Source organism: Procambarus clarkii, chromosome 40 (assembly GCF_040958095.1).
Source record: "Procambarus clarkii isolate CNS0578487 chromosome 40, FALCON_Pclarkii_2.0, whole genome shotgun sequence".
NCBI classification, from domain to species: Eukaryota; Metazoa; Arthropoda; class Malacostraca; order Decapoda; family Cambaridae; genus Procambarus; species Procambarus clarkii.
Window position 1 is genome coordinate 31,763,858 of NC_091189.1, and position 20,991 is coordinate 31,784,848.

At 45.9% G+C, this 20,991-nt stretch overlaps 2 non-coding genes across 2 annotated transcripts; both read right to left on the reverse strand.

The window, feature by feature from the left end:
* Positions 1-12,334: 12,334 nt before the first annotated feature.
* Positions 12,335-12,416, reverse strand: TRNAS-GCU (transfer RNA serine (anticodon GCU)). Its single transcript has one exon. It is a non-coding gene; the product is annotated as a tRNA-Ser (tRNA).
* An 8,493-nt stretch (positions 12,417-20,909) lies between these two features.
* Positions 20,910-20,991, reverse strand: TRNAS-GCU (transfer RNA serine (anticodon GCU)). The gene has a single exon. It is a non-coding gene; the product is annotated as a tRNA-Ser (tRNA).

A 20,991-nucleotide genomic window follows, 5' to 3' on the forward strand; every position in this document is an offset into this window, starting at 1 on the left:
TCAGTCACTAGGGACACTCCCTCAGTCACTAGGGACAGTCCCTCAGTCACTAGCGACACTCCCCCAGTCACTAGGGACACTCCCTCAGTCACTAGGGACACTCCCCCAGTCACTAGGGACAGTCCCCCAGTCACTAGGGACAGTCCCCCAGTCACTAGGGACAGTCCCCCAGTCACTAGGGATACTCACCCAGTCACTAGGGACACTCCCTCAGTCACTAGGGACACTCCCCCAGTCACTAGGGACAGTCCCCCGGTCACTAGGGACACTCCCCCAGTCACTAGGCTGTTTATAAGCTGTTCAACAAATCCCTGGAGTGTCATACCTTCCCTGATATCCTTAAAAAAGCAAGAGTAACACCAGTTCATAAAGGAGGTAATCCGGTAGACATAAACAACTATAGACCAATATCAAACCTACCCATACTATCAAAAATATTTGAAAAAATTATCTACAAACAGCTCTACTCCTATCTCGTAAAATTCGACATTCTTAGCCCCTGTCAGTTTGACTTCCGCTCCCAAAAGAGTACCAACGATGCAATTATTAGTCTCCTTGATATAATTTACTCAGCCCTTGACAAAAATGAGTTTCCGATTGGACTCTTCATTGACCTGAGAAAAGCCTTTGATATTGTTAATCACGATTACCTCTTAAGTAAACGCCATCATTATGGAATCCGAGGCCATACACTGGACTACATCAACTCCTATCTTAGTGACAAACACCAATATGTAGCCATCAATAATGTAACCTCTCCCTCTCTACCATTAACCGTAGGAGTGCCACAGGGCAGCATCCTAGGACCTCTCCTATTTCTTCTATACATCAATGATCTGCCTATTGTCTCTAACATTCTTAAACCTATTTTGTTTGCTGATGATACTACCCTCATCTACTCTAACACCAACCCACCTACTCTAAATAATGTTGTTAATAATGAACTAAAAAAAGTCCACTTATGGATGTCAACCAACAACCAAACACTTTACATAGAAAAAACCTACTACATCTTATTTGGAAGCAAATCAACAAATGCAACTCAGCTTCAGATAGACAATGTTAACATTAGTAATAAAAATATTTGGAAAGTTTCTTGGCCTATTCCTAAACAAGAGACTCAACTTCAGTACCCACATACAACACATAACTAAGAAAATCTCTAAAACAGTTGGTATACTCTCCAAAATCAGATATTATGCACCTAACTCTGCTCTCATATCATTATATTATGCACTAATCTATCCCTATCTTAATTATGGTATCTGTGCATGGGGTTCAACCACTGCAAACCACCTCAAGCCCATCATCACCCAGTAAAAATCTGCTATCAGAATAATAACAAATTCTGCTTTCAGACAACACTCAGCCCCCCTTGTTTAACTCTCTAAACAAGCTAAACATAAACTCCATTCACACATTCTCTTGTGTCAACTACATTTACAAAGCTCTGTTCTTAAATGCAAATCCTGTTCTGAAACTCTCCCTGGACAGATGTAATAGGATCTATAATCATTACACCAGAAATGTATATCTATTTGATAACCCCAGAGTTAAACTCATTCTGTGTAAACACTCTATGCAAATAAAGGGACCCAGTCTATAGAACTCACTCCCTAATGAATTGAAAAGCTGTCCAACTTTTGCGTCAATCAAAAACAAAACTAAAAAGTACCTAATTTAATCTTCATAGTTTCCTACCTTATGCTGTAAAATTGCACTGTATCTAGTGCTACCCAATCTCCCAATCCTTATGTACCTAATCCAAACAACTTTACCATTGTAATCATTGCTGTCTTCTTATATGCGCTATAAGTTTGCTGTATGGTTCATATTAATCTTGTCTAAATTACCAATCAAGCTGTCAATGTAATCATCATCTACCAATGTGCTTTAATATACCTACTAATCTCTCCCATCTCATTTTTCGTTTTTCTTGCAATGTATCTGTTATCATTTTATTAATTCTGCTTGAATTTACCTTCTTAAAATTATCTGTTAGAGTAAGGACCTGCGCGTACTAGTGGCTTTACAAGATTATAAATACCATGCTATGTATCCTCACAAACCCAATGTGCCTTCTGGTATATAAATAAATAAATAAATAAATAAATAAATAAATAAATAAATAATTATTCGTTACTGTGGGAGAGAATTAAGTTCTATAATGAAATTACAATAATTGTTTCGAAGCACCAATATTAATATGAATTATAAGAGAACCAGTGACTTATGGAACTCATAAGGATAATTGGAACTTATGGATAATTCAGAACTAAATCCTTGCACCCTACAACTTGGGGGGTTAATTAATATGAAGTTAATACACTTCAATAATAATATAATAAGAAGTTAATACATCTTCTACAATAAAATTTTGAGATGTTAATGCACATCAGTTAAAGAAATATTGCGATGTTAATGCACATCGATTAATAAATTCATATATAAATAATAATTGACGCTCGATAATGAAAAAGACCATATACAAATATAAGACTGGAAGTCTTAGCTGTATCAGAGGAACGTAGATCGTCTCCAGCCTCTACAACACGTTGAAAGCTGCCCTGAGATAGCAATCCGAGGAGCACGTGATCACGGAAACAGTAACACGTCTCCCTAGGTTGTAATACAACGCTGAAAAGCAAAACTTCAATAATTTCCACTCCAACTTAGTATTCACTCATTTAAACACAAGATCTAAAATAATTGGAGGGATGAAGCTGCACTCACGTGGGTGTTTTAATTCGCCTGCAGCGTCACGACAGGGCACCTACATTTACGTGTAAATTCAGGCCTAATGATATATTATTGAGGTAAAAGGCCTTGCCGAACGTGGTGTCCGTAAGTTATGTAAGCTGCGGCCTCGATCTGAAGTCCCGGGAAGTACGGATGCTTGCAGAATCGAAAGATATTTGTCGGGCCGCTTCAGAACACCTTCACGCTAGCTGGTAAATATGGCGAGTCTCTCTCTCTCCTTCCTCTCAGGTAGCGCATGCGCAATAGCTCCCAAGGCTGGGATCCCGAGTATAAATCATAATAATCATTTAATGTTCAGTATGGAAGGAAATAGTTTTGACAAGCAACACTGTCCTACCAAGCAACACTGTCCTTCCAAGCAACACTGTCCTTCCAAGCAACTCTGTCCTACCAAGCAACACTGTCCTTCCAAGCAACACTGTCCTACCAAGCAACACTGTCCTTCCAAGCAACACTGTCCTTCCAAGCAACACTGTCCTTCCAAGCAACACTGTCCTTCCAAGCAACACTGTCCTTCCAAGCAACACTGTCCTTCCAACAACACTGTCCTTCCAAGCAACACTGTCCTTCCAAGCAACACTGTCCTTCCAAGCAACACTGTCCTTCCAAGCAACACTGTCCTTCCAAGCAACACTGTCCTTCCAAGCAACACTTTTCTTCCAAGCAACACTGTCTTCCCAAGCAACACTGTCCTACCAAGCAACACTGTCCTACCAAGCAACACTGTCCTTCCAAGCAACACTGTCCTCCCAAGCAACACTGCCCTTCCAACAACACTGTCCTTCCAAGCAACACTGTCCTTCCAAGCAACACTGTCCTTCCAAGCAACACTGTCCTACCAAGCAACACTGTCCTTCCAAGCAACACTGTCCTTCCAAGCAATACTGTCCTACCAAGCAACACTGTCCTTCCAAACAACACTGTCCTTCCAAGCAACACTGTCCTTCCAAGCAACACTGTCCTTCCAAGCAACACTGTCCTTCCAAGCAACACTGTCCTACCAAGCAACACTGCCCTTCCAAGCAACACTGTCCTTCCAAGCAACACTGTCCTTCCAAGCAACACTGCCCTTCCAAGCAACACTGTCCTACCAAGCAACACTGTCCTACCAAGCAACACTGTCCTACCAAGCAACACTGTCCTTCCAAGCAACACTGTCCTTCCAAGCAACACTGTCCTTCCAAGCAACACTGTCCTTCCAAGCAACACTGTCCTTCCAAGCAACACTGTCCTTCCAAGCAACACTGTCCTTCCAAGCAACACTGTCCTACCAAGCAACACTGTCCTTCCAAGCAACACTGCCCTTCCGACAACACTGTCCTTCCAAGCAACACTGTCCTACCAAGCAACACTGTCCTTCCAAGCAACACTGTCTTCCCAAGCAACACTGTCCTTCCAAGCAACACTGCCCTTCCGACAACACTGTCCTTCCAAGCAACACTGTCCTCCCAAGCAACACTGTCCTTCCAAGCAACACTGTCCTTCCAAGCAACACTGTCCTTCCAAGCAACACTGTCCTTCCAAGCAACACTGTCCTTCCAAGCAACACTGCCCTTCCAACAACACTGTCCTTCCAAGCAACACTGTCCTACCAAGCAACACTGTCCTTCCAAGCAACACTGTCCTTCCAAGCAACACTGTCTTTCCAAGCAACACTGTCTTTCCAAGCAACACTGTCCTACCAAGCAACACTGTCCTTCCAAGCAACACTGCCCTTCCGACAACACTGTCCTTCCAAGCAGCACTGTCCTACCAAGCAACACTGTCCTTCCAAGCAACACTGTCTTCCCAAGCAACACTGTCCTTCCAAGCAACACTGCCCTTCCGACACCACTGTCCTTCCAAGCAACACTGTCCTACCAAGCAACACTGTCCTTCCAAGCAACACTGTCCTCCCAAGCAACACTGTCCTTCCAAGCAACACTGTCCTTCCAAGCAACACTGTCCTTCCAAGCAACACTGTCCTTCCAAGCAACACTGTCCTTCCAAGCAACACTGTCCTTCCAAGCAACACTTTTCTTCCAAGCAACACTGTCTTCCCAAGCAACACTGTCCTACCAAGCAACACTGTCCTACCAAGCAACACTGTCCTTCCAAGCAACACTGTCCTCCCAAGCAACACTGTCCTTCCAACAACACTGTCCTTCCAAGCAACACTGTCCTTCCAAGCAACACTGTCCTACCAAGCAACACTGTCCTTCCAAGCAACACTGTCCTTCCAAGCAACACTGTCCTTCCAAGCAACACTGTCCTTCCAAGCAACACTGTCCTACCAAGCAACACTGTCCTTCCAAGCAACACTGTCCTTCCAAGCAATACTGTCCTACCAAGCAACACTGTCCTTCCAAACAACACTGTCCTTCCAAGCAACACTGTCCTTCCAAGCAACACTGTCCTTCCAAGCAACACTGTCCTTCCAAGCAACACTGTCCTACCAAGCAACACTGTCCTTCCAAGCAACACTGTCCTTCCAAACAACACTGTCCTTCCAAGCAACACTGCCCTTCCAAGCAACACTGTCCTACCAAGCAACACTGTCCTACCAAGCAACACTGTCCTACCAAGCAACACTGTCCTTCCAAGCAACACTGTCCTTCCAAGCAACACTGTCCTTCCAAGCAGCACTGTCCTTCCAAGCAACACTGTCCTTCCAAGCAACACTGTCCTTCCAAGCAACACTGTCCTTCCAAGCAACACTGTCCTACCAAGCAACACTGTCCTTCCAAGCAACACTGCCCTTCCGACAACACTGTCCTTCCAAGCAACACTGTCCTATCAAGCAACACTGTCCTTCCAAGCAACACTGTCTTCCCAAGCAACACTGTCCTTCCAAGCAACACTGCCCTTCCGACAACACTGTCCTTCCAAGCAACACTGTCCTCCCAAGCAACACTGTCCTTCCAAGCAACACTGTCCTTCCAAGCAACACTGTCCTTCCAAGCAACACTGTCCTTCCAAGCAACACTGTCCTTCCAAGCAACACTGCCCTTCCAACAACACTGTCCTTCCAAGCAACACTGTCCTACCAAGCAACACTGTCCTTCCAAGCAACACTGTCCTTCCAAGCAACACTGTCTTTCCAAGCAACACTGTCTTTCCAAGCAACACTGTCCTACCAAGCAACACTGTCCTTCCAAGCAACACTGCCCTTCCGACAACACTGTCCTTCCAAGCAGCACTGTCCTACCAAGCAACACTGTCCTTCCAAGCAACACTGTCTTCCCAAGCAACACTGTCCTTCCAAGCAACACTGCCCTTCCGACACCACTGTCCTTCCAAGCAACACTGTCCTACCAAGCAACACTGTCCTTCCAAGCAACACTGTCCTCCCAAGCAACACTGTCCTTCCAAGCAACACTGTCCTTCCAAGCAACACTGTCCTTCCAAGCAACACTGTCCTTCCAAGCAACACTGTCCTTCCAAGCAACACTGTCCTACCAAGCAACACTGTCCTTCCAAGCAACACTGTCCTTCCAAACAACACTGTCCTTCCAAGCAACACTGCCCTTCCAAGCAACACTGTCCTACCAAGCAACACTGTCCTACCAAGCAACACTGTCCTACCAAGCAACACTGTCCTTCCAAGCAACACTGTCCTTCCAAGCAACACTGTCCTTCCAAGCAACACTGTCCTTCCAAGCAACACTGTCCTTCCAAGCAACACTGTCCTTCCAAGCAACACTGTCCTTCCAAGCAACACTGTCCTACCAAGCAACACTGTCCTTCCAAGCAACACTGCCCTTCCGACAACACTGTCCTTCCAAGCAACACTGTCCTACCAAGCAACACTGTCCTTCCAAGCAACACTGTCCTCCCAAGCAACACTGTCCTTCCAAGCAACACTGCCCTTCCGACAACACTGTCCTTCCAAGCAACACTGTCCTCCCAAGCAACACTGTCCTTCCAAGCAACACTGTCTTCCCAAGCAACAACTGTCCTTCCAAGCAACACTGTCCTTCCAAGCAACACTGTCTTTCCAAGCAACACTGTCTTCAACAACACTCGTCCTTCCAATCAACCATCTGTCCTTCCAAGCAACACTGTCCTTACCACGCAACACTGTCCTTCCAAGCAACACTGTCCTATCCAAGAACACTGTTCCTACCAAAGCAACACTGTCTTCCCAAGGCAACACTGTCTTCCAGCAACACTGTCTTCCCAAAGAAACACTGGTCCCACCAAGCAAACACTGTCTTTCCCCCCCGTCCAACACTGTCCTCCCAAGCAACACTGTCCTTCCAAAGCAAAACAACTGTCCTTCCAAGCAACACTGTTCTCCAAGCAACACTGTCCTTCCAAGCAACACTGTCCTTCCAAGCAACACTGTACTTCCAAAGCAAAACACTGTCCTTCCAAGCAACACTGTTCCTGTCAGCAACACTGTCCTTCCAGCAACAACTGGTCCTTCCAAGACAACACTTTGTCCTTCCAGCAACCACTGTCCTTCCAGCAAACACTTGTCCTTCCAGCAAACACTTCCTTCCAGCAAACACTGTTCCCTTCCAGCAACACTCCCAAGCAACACTGTCCTTCCAAGCAACACTGTCCTTCCAAGCAACACTGTCCTTCCAAGCAACACTGTCCTTCCAAGCAACACTGTCCTTCCAAGCAACACTGCCCTTCCAACAACACTGTCCTTCCAAGCAACACTGTCCTACCAAGCAACACTGTCCTTCCAAGCAACACTGTCCTTCCAAGCAACACTGTCTTTCCAAGCAACACTGTCTTTCCAAGCAACACTGTCCTACCAAGCAACACTGTCCTTCCAAGCAACACTGCCCTTCCGACAACACTGTCCTTCCAAGCAGCACTGTCCTACCAAGCAACACTGTCCTTCCAAGCAACACTGTCTTCCCAAGCAACACTGTCCTTCCAAGCAACACTGCCCTTCCGACACCACTGTCCTTCCAAGCAACACTGTCCTACCAAGCAACACTGTCCTTCCAAGCAACACTGTCCTCCCAAGCAACACTGTCCTTCCAAGCAACACTGTCCTTCCAAGCAACACTGTCCTTCCAAGCAACACTGTCCTTCCAAGCAACACTGTCCTTCCAAGCAACACTGTCCTTCCAAGCAACACTGTCCTTCCAAGCAACACTGTCCTACCAAGCAACACTGTCCTTCCAAGCAACACTGCCCTTCCGACAACACTGTCCTTCCAAGCAACACTGTCCTACCAAGCAACACTGTCCTTCCAAGCAACACTGTCTTCCCAAGCAACACTGTCCTTCCAAGCAACACTGCCCTTCCGACAACACTGTCTTCCCCAGCAACACTGTCCTTCCAAGCAACACTGCCCTTCCGACAACACTGTCCTTCCAAGCAACACTGTCCTCCCAAGCAACACTGTCCTTCCCAAGCAACACTGTCCTTCCAAGCAACACTGTCCTTCCAAGCAACACTGTCCTTCCAAGCAACACTGTCCTTCCAAGCAACACTGTCCTTCCAAGCAACACTGTCCTACCAAGCAACACTGTCCTTCCAAGCAACACTGTCCTTCCAAGCAACACTGTCCTACCAAGCAACACTGTCCTTCCAAGCAACACTGTCCTTCCAAGCAACACTGTCCTTCCAAGCAACACTGTCCTCCCAAGCAACACTGTCCTTCCAAGCAACACTGTCCTTCCAAGCAACACTGTCCTTTCAAGCAACACTGTCCTACCAAGCAACACTGTCCTTCCAAGCAACACTGCCCTTCCGACAACACTGTCCTTCCAAGCAACACTGTCCTACCAAGCAACACTGTCCTTCCAAGCAACACTGTCTTCCCAAGCAACACTGTCCTTCCAAGCAACACTGCCCTTCCGACAACACTGTCCTTCCAAGCAACACTGTCCTACCAAGCAACACTGTCCTTCCAAGCAACACTGTCCTCCCAAGCAACACTGTCCTTCCAAGCAACACTGTCCTTCCAAGCAACACTGTCCTTCCAAGCAACACTGTCCTTCCAAGCAACACTGTCCTACCAAGCAACACTGTCCTTCCAAGCAACACTGTCCTTCCAAGCAACACTGTCCTTCCAAGCAACACTGTCTTCCCAAGCAACACTGTCCTACCAAGCAACACTCTCCTTCCAAGCAACACTGTCTTCCCAAGCAACACTGTCTTCCCAAGCAACGCTGTCCTACCAAGCAACACTCTCCTTCCAAGCAACACTGTCTTCCCAAGCAACACTGTCCTTCCAGCAACACTGTCCTCCCAAGCAACACTGTCTTCCCAAGCAACACTGTCTTCCCAAGCAACACTCTCCTTCCAAGCAACACTGTCTTCCCAAGCAACACTGTCCCACCAAGCAACACTGTCCTTCCAAGCAACACTGTCCTCCCAAGCAACACTGTCCTTCCAAGCAACACTGTCCTTCCAAGCAACACTGTCCTTCCAAGCAACACTGTCCTTCCAAGCAACACTGTTCTACCAAGCAACACTGTCCTTCCAAGCAACACTGTCTTCCCAAGCAACACTGTCCTTCCAAGCAACACTGTCCTTCCAAGCAACACTGTCCTTCCATCAACACTGTCCTTCCAAGCAACACTGTCCTCCCAACAACACTGTCCTTCCAAGCAACACTGTCCTTCCAAGCAACACTGTCCTACCAAGCAACACTGTCTTCCCAAGCAACACTGTCCTTCCAGCAACACTGTCTTCCCAAGCAACACTGTCCCACCAAGCAACACTGTCCTTCCAAGCAACACTGTCCTCCCAAGCAACACTGTCCTTCCAAGCAACACTGTCCTTCCAAGCAACACTGTCCTCCCAAGCAACACTGTCCTTCCAAGCAACACTGTCCTTCCAAGCAACACTGTCCTTCCAAGCAACACTGTCCTTCCAAGCAACACTGTCCTTCCAGCAACACTGTCCTTCCAGCAACACTGTCCTTCCAAGCAACACTGTCCTTCCAGCAACACTGTCCTTCCAGCAACACTGTCCTTCCAGCAACACTGTCCTTCCAGCAACACTGTCCTTCCAGCAACACTGTCCTTCCAAGCAACACTGTCTTCCCAAGCAACACTGTCCTTCCAGCAACACTGTCCTTCCAGCAACACTGTCCTTCCAGCAACACTGTCCTTCCAAGCAACACTGTCCTTCCAAGCAACATGTCCTTCCAAGCAACACTGTCCTTCCAAGCAACACTGTCCCTTACCAAGACACCCACTGTCCTTCCAAGCAACACCTGCCTTCCCAAGACAACACTGTCCTTACCAAGCAACACTGTCCTTCCAAGCACACTGTCCTTTCCCCCCCCCCCCCACCCAAGCAAACACTGTCCTTACCAAGCAACACTGTCCTTCCCAAGCAACACTGTCCCTTCCCAAGACAACACTGTCTTCCCCAGCAACACTGTCCTTACCAAGCAACACTGCTCCTTCCAAGACAACACTGTCTTCCCAAGCAAACCACTGTCTTTCCCAAGCAACCACTGTCCTTACCAAGCCACACTGCTCCTTCCCAAGCAACACTGTCATTCCAAGCAACACGTCCTCCACGCAAACCACTTGTCCCTTTCCAAGCAACACTGTTCCTTCCAAGCAACACTGTCCTCCCAAGCAACACTGTTCCTTCCCAAGCAACACTGCTCCTTTTCACACGCAACACTGTCCTCCCAAGTCAACCCTGTCCTTCACAAGCAACACTGTTCCTTCCAAGCAAACACTGTCCTTCCAAGCACCACCCACTGTCCTTCCCAAGCTAACACTGTCCTTCCAAGGCAACACTGTCCTTCCAAGCACACACTGTCCTTTCCAAGCAACACTGTTCCTACCAAGCAACACTGTCCTTCCAAGGCAACACTGTCCTTCCCAAGCAACACTGTCCTTCCCAGCAAACACTGCTCCTTCCAGCAACATGTCCTTCCAGCAACACTGTCCTTCCAGCAACACTGTCCTTCCAGCAACACTGTCCTTCCAGCAACACTGTCCTTCCAGCAACACAGGCCGTAACACACAACCTTGCAACACAGCAACACTGTCCTTCCAGCAACACTGTCCTTCCAGCAACACTGTCCTTCCAGCAACACTGTCCTTCCAGCAACACTGTCCTTCCAGCAACACTGTCCTTCCAGCAACACTGTCCTTCCAGCAACACTGTCCTTCCAGCAACACAGGCCGTAACACACAACCTTGCAACACAGCAACACTGTCCTTCCAAGCAACACTGTCCTTCCAGCAACACAGGCCGTAACACACAACCTTGCAACACAGCAACACTGTCCTTCCAGCAACACTGTCCTTCCAGCAACACTGTCCTTCCAGCAACACTGTCCTTCCAGCAACACTGTCCTTCCAGCAACACTGTCCTTCCAGCAACACTGTCCTTCCAGCAACACTGTCCTTCCAGCAACACTGTCCTTCCAGCAACACTGTCCTTCCAGCAACACTGTCCTTCCAGCAACACTGTCCTTCCAGCAACACAGGCCGTAACACACAACCTTGCAACACAGCAACACTGTCCTTCCAAGCAACACTGTCCTTCCAGCAACACAGGCCGTAACACACAACCTTGCAACACAGCAACACTGTCCTTCCAGCAACACTGTCCTTCCAGCAACACTGTCCTTCCAGCAACACTGTCCTTCCAAGCAACACTGTCTTCCCAAGCAACACTGTCCTTCCAGCAACACTGTCCTTCCAGCAACACTGTCCTTCCAGCAACACTGTTCTTCCAAGCAACACTGTCCTTCCAGCAACACTGTCCTTCCAGCAACACTGTCCTTCCAAGCAACACTGTCTTCCCAAGCAACACTGTCCTTCCAGCAACACAGGCCGTAACACACAACCTTGCAACATAGCAACACTGTCCTTCCAGCAACACAGGCCGTAACACACAACCTTGCAACACAGCAACACTGTCCTTCCAGCAACACAGGCCGTAAGACACAACCTTGCAACACAGCAACACTGTCCTTCCAGCAACACAGGCCGTAAGACACAACCTTGCAACACAGCAACACTGTCCTTCCAGCAACACAGGCCGTAACACACAACCTTGCAACACAGCAACACTGTCCCTCCAGCAACACAGGCCGTAACACACAACCTTGCAACACAGCAACACTGTCCCTCCAGCAACACAGGCCGTAACACACCACCTTGCAACACAGCAACACAACTCACCACCTTCAAGAGATCACTCGCCGGTAGATGGCTGTAATATAACACTAACATTCAACTATATGACAAAATCTGTGCTGATGAGGATTCGAACCTATGCCCTGGATGTTCGAATTCTCATGGCGGCTCGTACGGATTTTACGACTAAATTTCATTCCAAATCCGTATGCTGTGGATGTGGCCACTTCTGTGGTAGAAAATAATAATAATAATTTGAAACAAAAATCATTGATCTACAGGTCCAGTGTGGCGGGGATGAGTAAGGAATGAGTAAGGGAGCAATGAGTCAATCTTAGGGTAGTATCCCTGCAGTTAAAGTTGCACACTCATGCCACATCTCAGGACTTCAGCACCAGCTGGAGACATCACAGTAGCACACATCAGCAGAATCTGCAGACATGACATCAGCAGACTTCTGCAGCATCCAAGGGCGAAGCATCAGTCAGTGTTAAACAAAATATTCACTACGACGAGGATGGGATTCGAACCCACGCAGGGAGACCCTATTGGATTAGCAGTCCAACGCCTTAACCACTCGGCCACCTCGTCTCATGCTAAGAAAGGCAAAAACGTTATTTATAATATATATATATATATATATATATATATATATATGCAAACAAGCCTGAATGGTCCCCAGGACTATATACAACTGAAAACTCACACCCCAGAAGTGACTCGAACCCATACTCCCACAAATGGTATGTACAGGGACGCCTTAATCCGCTTGACCATCACGACCGGACATAAGGAAGTGATAGCCGAGGCTATATGAACCACTTCCCCGCCGGCACTCGGATGGTAATCTTGGGCATAGCATTTTATCAAATCACCTCATTCTTTGGGGCACACGTGAGGAACACAAATGCAAACAAGCCTGAATGGTCCCCAGGACTATATACAACTGAAAACTCACACCCCAGAAGTGACTCGAACCCATACTCCCACAAATGGTATGTACAGGGACGCCTTAATCCGCTTGACCATCACGACCGGACATAAGGAAGTGATAGCCGAGGCTATATGAACCACTTCCCCGCCGGCACTCGGATGGTAATCTTGGGCATAGCATTTTATCAAATCACCTCATTCTTTGGGGCACACGTGAGGAACACAAATGCAAACAAGCCTGAATGGTCCCCAGGACTATATACAACTGAAAACTCACACCCCAGAAGTGACTCGAACCCATACTCCCACAAATGGTATGTACAGGGACGCCTTAATCCGCTTGACCATCACGACCGGACATAAGGAAGTGATAGCCGAGGCTATATGAACCACTTCCCCGCCGGCACTCGGATGGTAATCTTGGGCATAGCATTTTATCAAATCACCTCATTCTTTGGGGCACACGTGAGGAACACAAATGCAAACAAGCCTGAATGGTCCCCAGGACTATATACAACTGAAAACTCACACCCCAGAAGTGACTCGAACCCATACTCCCACAAATGGTATGTACAGGGACGCCTTAATCCGCTTGACCATCACGACCGGACATAAGGAAGTGATAGCCGAGGCTATATGAACCACTTCCCCGCCGGCACTCGGATGGTAATCTTGGGCATAGCATTTTATCAAATCACCTCATTCTTTGGGGCACACGTGAGGAACACAAATGCAAACAAGCCTGAATGGTCCCCAGGACTATATACAACTGAAAACTCACACCCCAGAAGTGACTCGAACCCATACTCCCACAAATGGTATGTACAGGGACGCCTTAATCCGCTTGACCATCACGACCGGACATAAGGAAGTGATAGCCGAGGCTATATGAACCACTTCCCCGCCGGCACTCGGATGGTAATCTTGGGCATAGCATTTTATCAAATCACCTCATTCTTTGGGGCACACGTGAGGAACACAAATGCAAACAAGCCTGAATGGTCCCCAGGACTATATACAACTGAAAACTCACACCCCAGAAGTGACTCGAACCCATACTCCCACAAATGGTATGTACAGGGACGCCTTAATCCGCTTGACCATCACGACCGGACATAAGGAAGTGATAGCCGAGGCTATATGAACCACTTCCCCGCCGGCACTCGGATGGTAATCTTGGGCATAGCATTTTATCAAATCACCTCATTCTTTGGGGCACACGTGAGGAACACAAATGCAAACAAGCCTGAATGGTCCCCAGGACTATATACAACTGAAAACTCACACCCCAGAAGTGACTCGAACCCATACTCCCACAAATGGTATGTACAGGGACGCCTTAATCCGCTTGACCATCACGACCGGACATAAGGAAGTGATAGCCGAGGCTATATGAACCACTTCCCCGCCGGCACTCGGATGGTAATCTTGGGCATAGCATTTTATCAAATCACCTCATTCTTTGGGGCACACGTGAGGAACACAAATGCAAACAAGCCTGAATGGTCCCCAGGACTATATACAACTGAAAACTCACACCCCAGAAGTGACTCGAACCCATACTCCCACAAATGGTATGTACAGGGACGCCTTAATCCGCTTGACCATCACGACCGGACATAAGGAAGTGATAGCCGAGGCTATATGAACCACTTCCCCGCCGGCACTCGGATGGTAATCTTGGGCATAGCATTTTATCAAATCACCTCATTCTTTGGGGCACACGTGAGGAACACAAATGCAAACAAGCCTGAATGGTCCCCAGGACTATATACAACTGAAAACTCACACCCCAGAAGTGACTCGAACCCATACTCCCACAAATGGTATGTACAGGGACGCCTTAATCCGCTTGACCATCACGACCGGACATAAGGAAGTGATAGCCGAGGCTATATGAACCACTTCCCCGCCGGCACTCGGATGGTAATCTTGGGCATAGCATTTTATCAAATCACCTCATTCTTTGGGGCACACGTGAGGAACACAAATGCAAACAAGCCTGAATGGTCCCCAGGACTATATACAACTGAAAACTCACACCCCAGAAGTGACTCGAACCCATACTCCCATAACCGTGGGAGTATTATATATACTCCCACGATTACCACGATAAATACAGATTATGTATTATATATACATAATAAATAAATACTTGTTTGCATTTGTGTTCCTCACGTGTGCCCCAAAGAATGAGGTGATTTGATAAAATGCTATGCCCAAGATTACCATCCGAGTGCCGGCGGGGAAGTGGTTCATATAGCCTCGGCTATCACTTCCTTATGTCCGGTCGTGATGGTCAAGCGGATTAAGGCGTCCCTGTACATACCATTTGTGGGAGTATGGGTTCGAGTCACTTCTGGGGTGTGAGTTTTCAGTTGTATATAGTCCTGGGGACCATTCAGGCTTGTTTGCATTTGTGTTCCTCACGTGTGCCCCAAAGAATGAGGTGATTTGATAAAATGCTATGCCCAAGATTACCATCCGAGTGCCGGCGGGGAAGTGGTTCATATAGCCTCGGCTATCACTTCCTTATGTCCGGTCGTGATGGTCAAGCGGATTAAGGCGTCCCTGTACATACCATTTGTGGGAGTATGGGTTCGAGTCACTTCTGGGGTGTGAGTTTTCAGTTGTATATAGTCCTGGGGACCATTCAGGCTTGTTTGCATTTGTGTTCCTCACGTGTGCCCCAAAGAATGAGGTGATTTGATAAAATGCTATGCCCAAGATTACCATCCGAGTGCCGGCGGGGAAGTGGTTCATATAGCCTCGGCTATCACTTCCTTATGTCCGGTCGTGATGGTCAAGCGGATTAAGGCGTCCCTGTACATACCATTTGTGGGAGTATGGGTTCGAGTCACTTCTGGGGTGTGAGTTTTCAGTTGTATATAGTCCTGGGGACCATTCAGGCTTGTTTGCATTTGTGTTCCTCACGTGTGCCCCAAAGAATGAGGTGATTTGATAAAATGCTATGCCCAAGATTACCATCCGAGTGCCGGCGGGGAAGTGGTTCATATAGCCTCGGCTATCACTTCCTTATGTCCGGTCGTGATGGTCAAGCGGATTAAGGCGTCCCTGTACATACCATTTGTGGGAGTATGGGTTCGAGTCACTTCTGGGGTGTGAGTTTTCAGTTGTATATAGTCCTGGGGACCATTCAGGCTTGTTTGCATTTGTGTTCCTCACGTGTGCCCCAAAGAATGAGGTGATTTGATAAAATGCTATGCCCAAGATTACCATCCGAGTGCCGGCGGGGAAGTGGTTCATATAGCCTCGGCTATCACTTCCTTATGTCCGGTCGTGATGGTCAAGCGGATTAAGGCGTCCCTGTACATACCATTTGTGGGAGTATGGGTTCGAGTCACTTCTGGGGTGTGAGTTTTCAGTTGTATATAGTCCTGGGGACCATTCAGGCTTGTTTGCATTTGTGTTCCTCACGTGTGCCCCAAAGAATGAGGTGATTTGATAAAATGCTATGCCCAAGATTACCATCCGAGTGCCGGCGGGGAAGTGGTTCATATAGCCTCGGCTATCACTTCCTTATGTCCGGTCGTGATGGTCAAGCGGATTAAGGCGTCCCTGTACATACCATTTGTGGGAGTATGGGTTCGAGTCACTTCTGGGGTGTGAGTTTTCAGTTGTATATAGTCCTGGGGACCATTCAGGCTTGTTTGCATTTGTGTTCCTCACGTGTGCCCCAAAGAATGAGGTGATTTGATAAAATGCTATGCCCAAGATTACCATCCGAGTGCCGGCGGGGAAGTGGTTCATATAGCCTCGGCTATCACTTCCTTATGTCCGGTCGTGATGGTCAAGCGGATTAAGGCGTCCCTGTACATACCATTTGTGGGAGTATGGGTTCGAGTCACTTCTGGGGTGTGAGTTTTCAGTTGTATATAGTCCTGGGGACCATTCAGGCTTGTTTGCATTTGTGTTCCTCACGTGTGCCCCAAAGAATGAGGTGATTTGATAAAATGCTATGCCCAAGATTACCATCCGAGTGCCGGCGGGGAAGTGGTTCATATAGCCTCGGCTATCACTTCCTTATGTCCGGTCGTGATGGTCAAGCGGATTAAGGCGTCCCTGTACATACCATTTGTGGGAGTATGGGTTCGAGTCACTTCTGGGGTGTGAGTTTTCAGTTGTATATAGTCCTGGGGACCATTCAGGCTTGTTTGCATTTGTGTTCCTCACGTGTGCCCCAAAGAATGAGGTGATTTGATAAAATGCTATGCCCAAGATTACCATCCGAGTGCCGGCGGGGAAGTGGTTCATATAGCCTCGGCTATCACTTCCTTATGTCCGGTCGTGATGGTCAAGCGGATTAAGGCGTCCCTGTACATACCATTTGTGGGAGTATGGGTTCGAGTCACTTCTGGGGTGTGAGTTTTCAGTTATATATATATATATATATATATATATATATATATATATATATATATATATATATATATATATATATAACGTTGTACCTAATAGCCAGAATGCAGTACTTGGCCAACTATGCAAGGCCCGATTAGTCTAATAAGCCAAGTTTTCCTGAATTTATTATATATTTCTAAATTTTTACTTATGAAATGATAAATCTATCCATTTTAATATCTATGAATTAATTTCTTGTAATTTGAGTTAAAACTAACGTAGATATATGACCAACCCTACCTAACCTAACCTAACCTAACCTAACCTAACCTAACCTAACCTAACCTAACCTACCTTAACCTAACCTAAACTAACATAATTAAATCAATAATTTATGTTCTTAATATAATATAATAATAATAATAATTCATATAAACCAATTGGAAACAATTTGTTGAAACTAAAGAAAATCACTCGGCCTATTAGGCAAATCGGGCCTAGCAGAAGTAGGCCGAGTATTGCGTTCTATTAGGTATGAGTGTAATATATATATATATATATATATATATATATATATATATATATATATATATATATATATATATATATATATATATGTCGTACCTCGTAGCCAGAACCCACTTCTTGGCCCACTATGCAGAGCCCGATTTGCCTAATAGGCCGAGTTATTTTCTTTATTTTCAATAAAATATTTCCAGTTGGTTTATTTAAAATATTTTTATTATATTATATTAAGAACATAAATTATTTAATTAGTTATGTTAGTTTAGGTTAGATTAGTTTAGGTTAGGTAGGGTAGGTTAGGTTAGGTCATATATCTCCGTTAGTTGTAACACAAATTAAAAAAAATTCAGTCATACATAATGAAATGGATAGCTTTATCACTTCATAAGAAAAAAATTAGAAAAATAATGAAATTCAGAAAAACTTGGCTTATTAGGCAAATCGGGCCTTACATAGATGGTCAAGAACTGCATTCTGGCTACTAGGTACAACCGAGATTCTGTGACAAATTCTCGCTCAGTCAGCAGATTACAGAACCAACTAGGAACGAGAACACGCTGGACCTGATATTCACGAACAATGAGGAGCTAATCTGAGACATTACTGTCTCAGACACTACGTACTCGGACCACAAGCTCATTGAAGTGCAAACTAACATTAATAACGGTAGTAGGCCCAAGAGAAACAACAAGCGAGAAGGGTTAATCAATAAATTCAATTTTAATAATAAAAGGATCGACTGGGAGAAAATAAACAGGGAACTTACAAACATTCAATTGGAAAATGTTCTAAGAAATAAAAATCCTTCACAGGGAATAGAAAAAGTGACTTCTGAAGCATATGAAGTCTGTCTGAAACATGTTCCTTTAAGGAAAGCCAGAAAGAGGTCCAATGTAGAAAGAGAACGCAGACGACATTACAAAAGAAGGAAGAAATTAACGGAAATGCTTAAGCAGACACGACTCTCCATACAAAGAAGAAATAATTTAAACAGGGAGATTGCAGAAATCGAACAGAGACTGAAGCATTCATGTCAGACCGAAGAAAAGCAACTAGAACAGAAAACAATTCAAGAAATAAAGAAAAACCAAAGATATTTCTTCACATATGCTAAATCAAAAGCAAAAACCACTGCCAGTATTGGACCTATTCGTATTAGTGAAGGTTCATACACTGAGGATGACAAAGAAATTAATGAAATCCTAAAAAAGCGGTATGAGGACATGTTTAGCACTCCAATAAACAACATGAAAGTGGAAGATCCAGACAATTTCTTTATGCGTGATATCCAAACACCTGTAAATATAACTGATATCAACACGAGCGTGGCAGATTTTGAAAGAGAAATTGACAATATGCCCATGCACTCAGCCCCGGGTCCAGACTCATGGAATTCAATATTTATAAAGAAATGCAAAGTGCCAGTAGCACAGGCACTCAGTATAGTGTGGAGGAAGAGCTTGGACACGGGGGAGATACCAGATGCGCTGAAAGCAGCAGACATAGCCCCTCTACACAAGGCAGGTAGCAAAGCATTGGCAAAGAATTATAGATCAGTTGCACTAACGTCCCACATAATAAAAGTATTTAAGAGAGTGATCAGGAGTCAGGTCACTAGTTTCATGGAGACTAATGACCTCCACAATCAAGGCCAACATGGATTTAGAGCAGGAAGATCATACCTCTCACTGCAACTTGACCATTACGACAAAATCACTGAAGCACTAGAAGAAAAACAGAATGCAGATATTGTGTATACACAGACTTTGCAAAGGCATTCGACAAATGTGACCATGGTGTGATAGCACACAAAATGAGGTCAATGGGTATAACTGGAAAAGTAGGACGCTGGATACTCAATTTCCTGTCGAACAGAACACAAAGAGTAACAGTCAATCAAATAAAATCTAGTCCAAGCGCAGTTAAAAGCTCTGTACCTCAGGGTACAGTCCTTGCACCACTGCTGTTCCTTATTCTCATATCAGATATAGACAAAAACACAAGTCACAGTTTCGTGTCATCCTTTGCAGATGACACAAAAACCAGCATGAAAATTACCTCTGCTGAAGACACTGAAAAACTACAAGCAGATATTAACAAAGTTTTCGATTGGGCAACAGAAAATAACATGATGTTTAACAGTGATAAATTCCAGGAACTCAGGTACGGCAAAAATGAGGATCTGAAACATAATACAGGATACAAAACACAATCGAATCTTCCCAGAGTAGAGAAACAGCATGTCAAGGATTTGGGAATAATGATGTCCGACGATTTATCGTTTAGGGAGCATAACCAAGCAAATATCGCGTCAGCCAGAAAAATGATGGGATGGCTTACGAGAACCTTCAAATCCAGAGATCCCATCACAATGGTTGTACTCTTCAAATCACTTGTGTTGTCCCGTCTCGAGTACTGCTCAGTACTCACTTCCCCCTTCAGAGCAGGAGAGATTGCTGAAATAGACGGAATACAGAGAACATATACGGCACGCATAGACGAGACAAAACACCTAAATTATTGGGATCGTCTCAAAGTTCTCCAAATGTACTCACTAGAAAGGAGACGAGAGAGATACCAAATAATATACACATGGAAAATACTGGAGGACCAGGTCTCAAATATGCACAGTAAAATAACAACGTACTGGAGTGAACGATATGGAAGAAAATGCAGAATAGAACCAGTGAAGAGCAGGGGTGCCATAGGCACAATCAGAGAACACTGTATGAACATCAGAGGTCCGCGGCTGTTCAACGTCCTCTCAGCAACTATAAGAAATATTGCCGGACTGTTATCTCCAAGGAGTGCCGGACCAACCGGGCTGTGGTGGGTATGTGGGCCTGCGGGCCGCTCCAAGCAACAGCCTGGTGGACCAAACTCTCACAAATCAAGCCTGGCCTCGGGCCGGGCTTGGGGAGCAGAACAACTCCCAGAACCCCATCAACCAGGTATCAACCAGTATCATGTACGTCATAGACAATACTCCCCAAAGGCCTTCATCCCAAGGTTCCTGTATGCTATCCTCAAGCTTGGCAGCGTCATATATGCTAATGTTGCATATATTATAGTTAGGCATTGTATACAAATACAAATATATATTCAGGTAAAGGACATATATAGGCGAAGTCACGGCATGTTGACTGTGCCAGACTCCTACAAGACTCTACCTGGTGTTCCAGCGTCCTGCTGTCGGGTCTGGTGGGTAAGGACCTCCTAGAGTATCATGCGGTACCCCATTAACAATGACTAAAATGTGAACACCGACGAGGATGGGATTCGAACCCACGCAGGGAGACCCTATTGGATTAGCAGTCCAACGCCTTAACCACTCGGCCACCTCGTC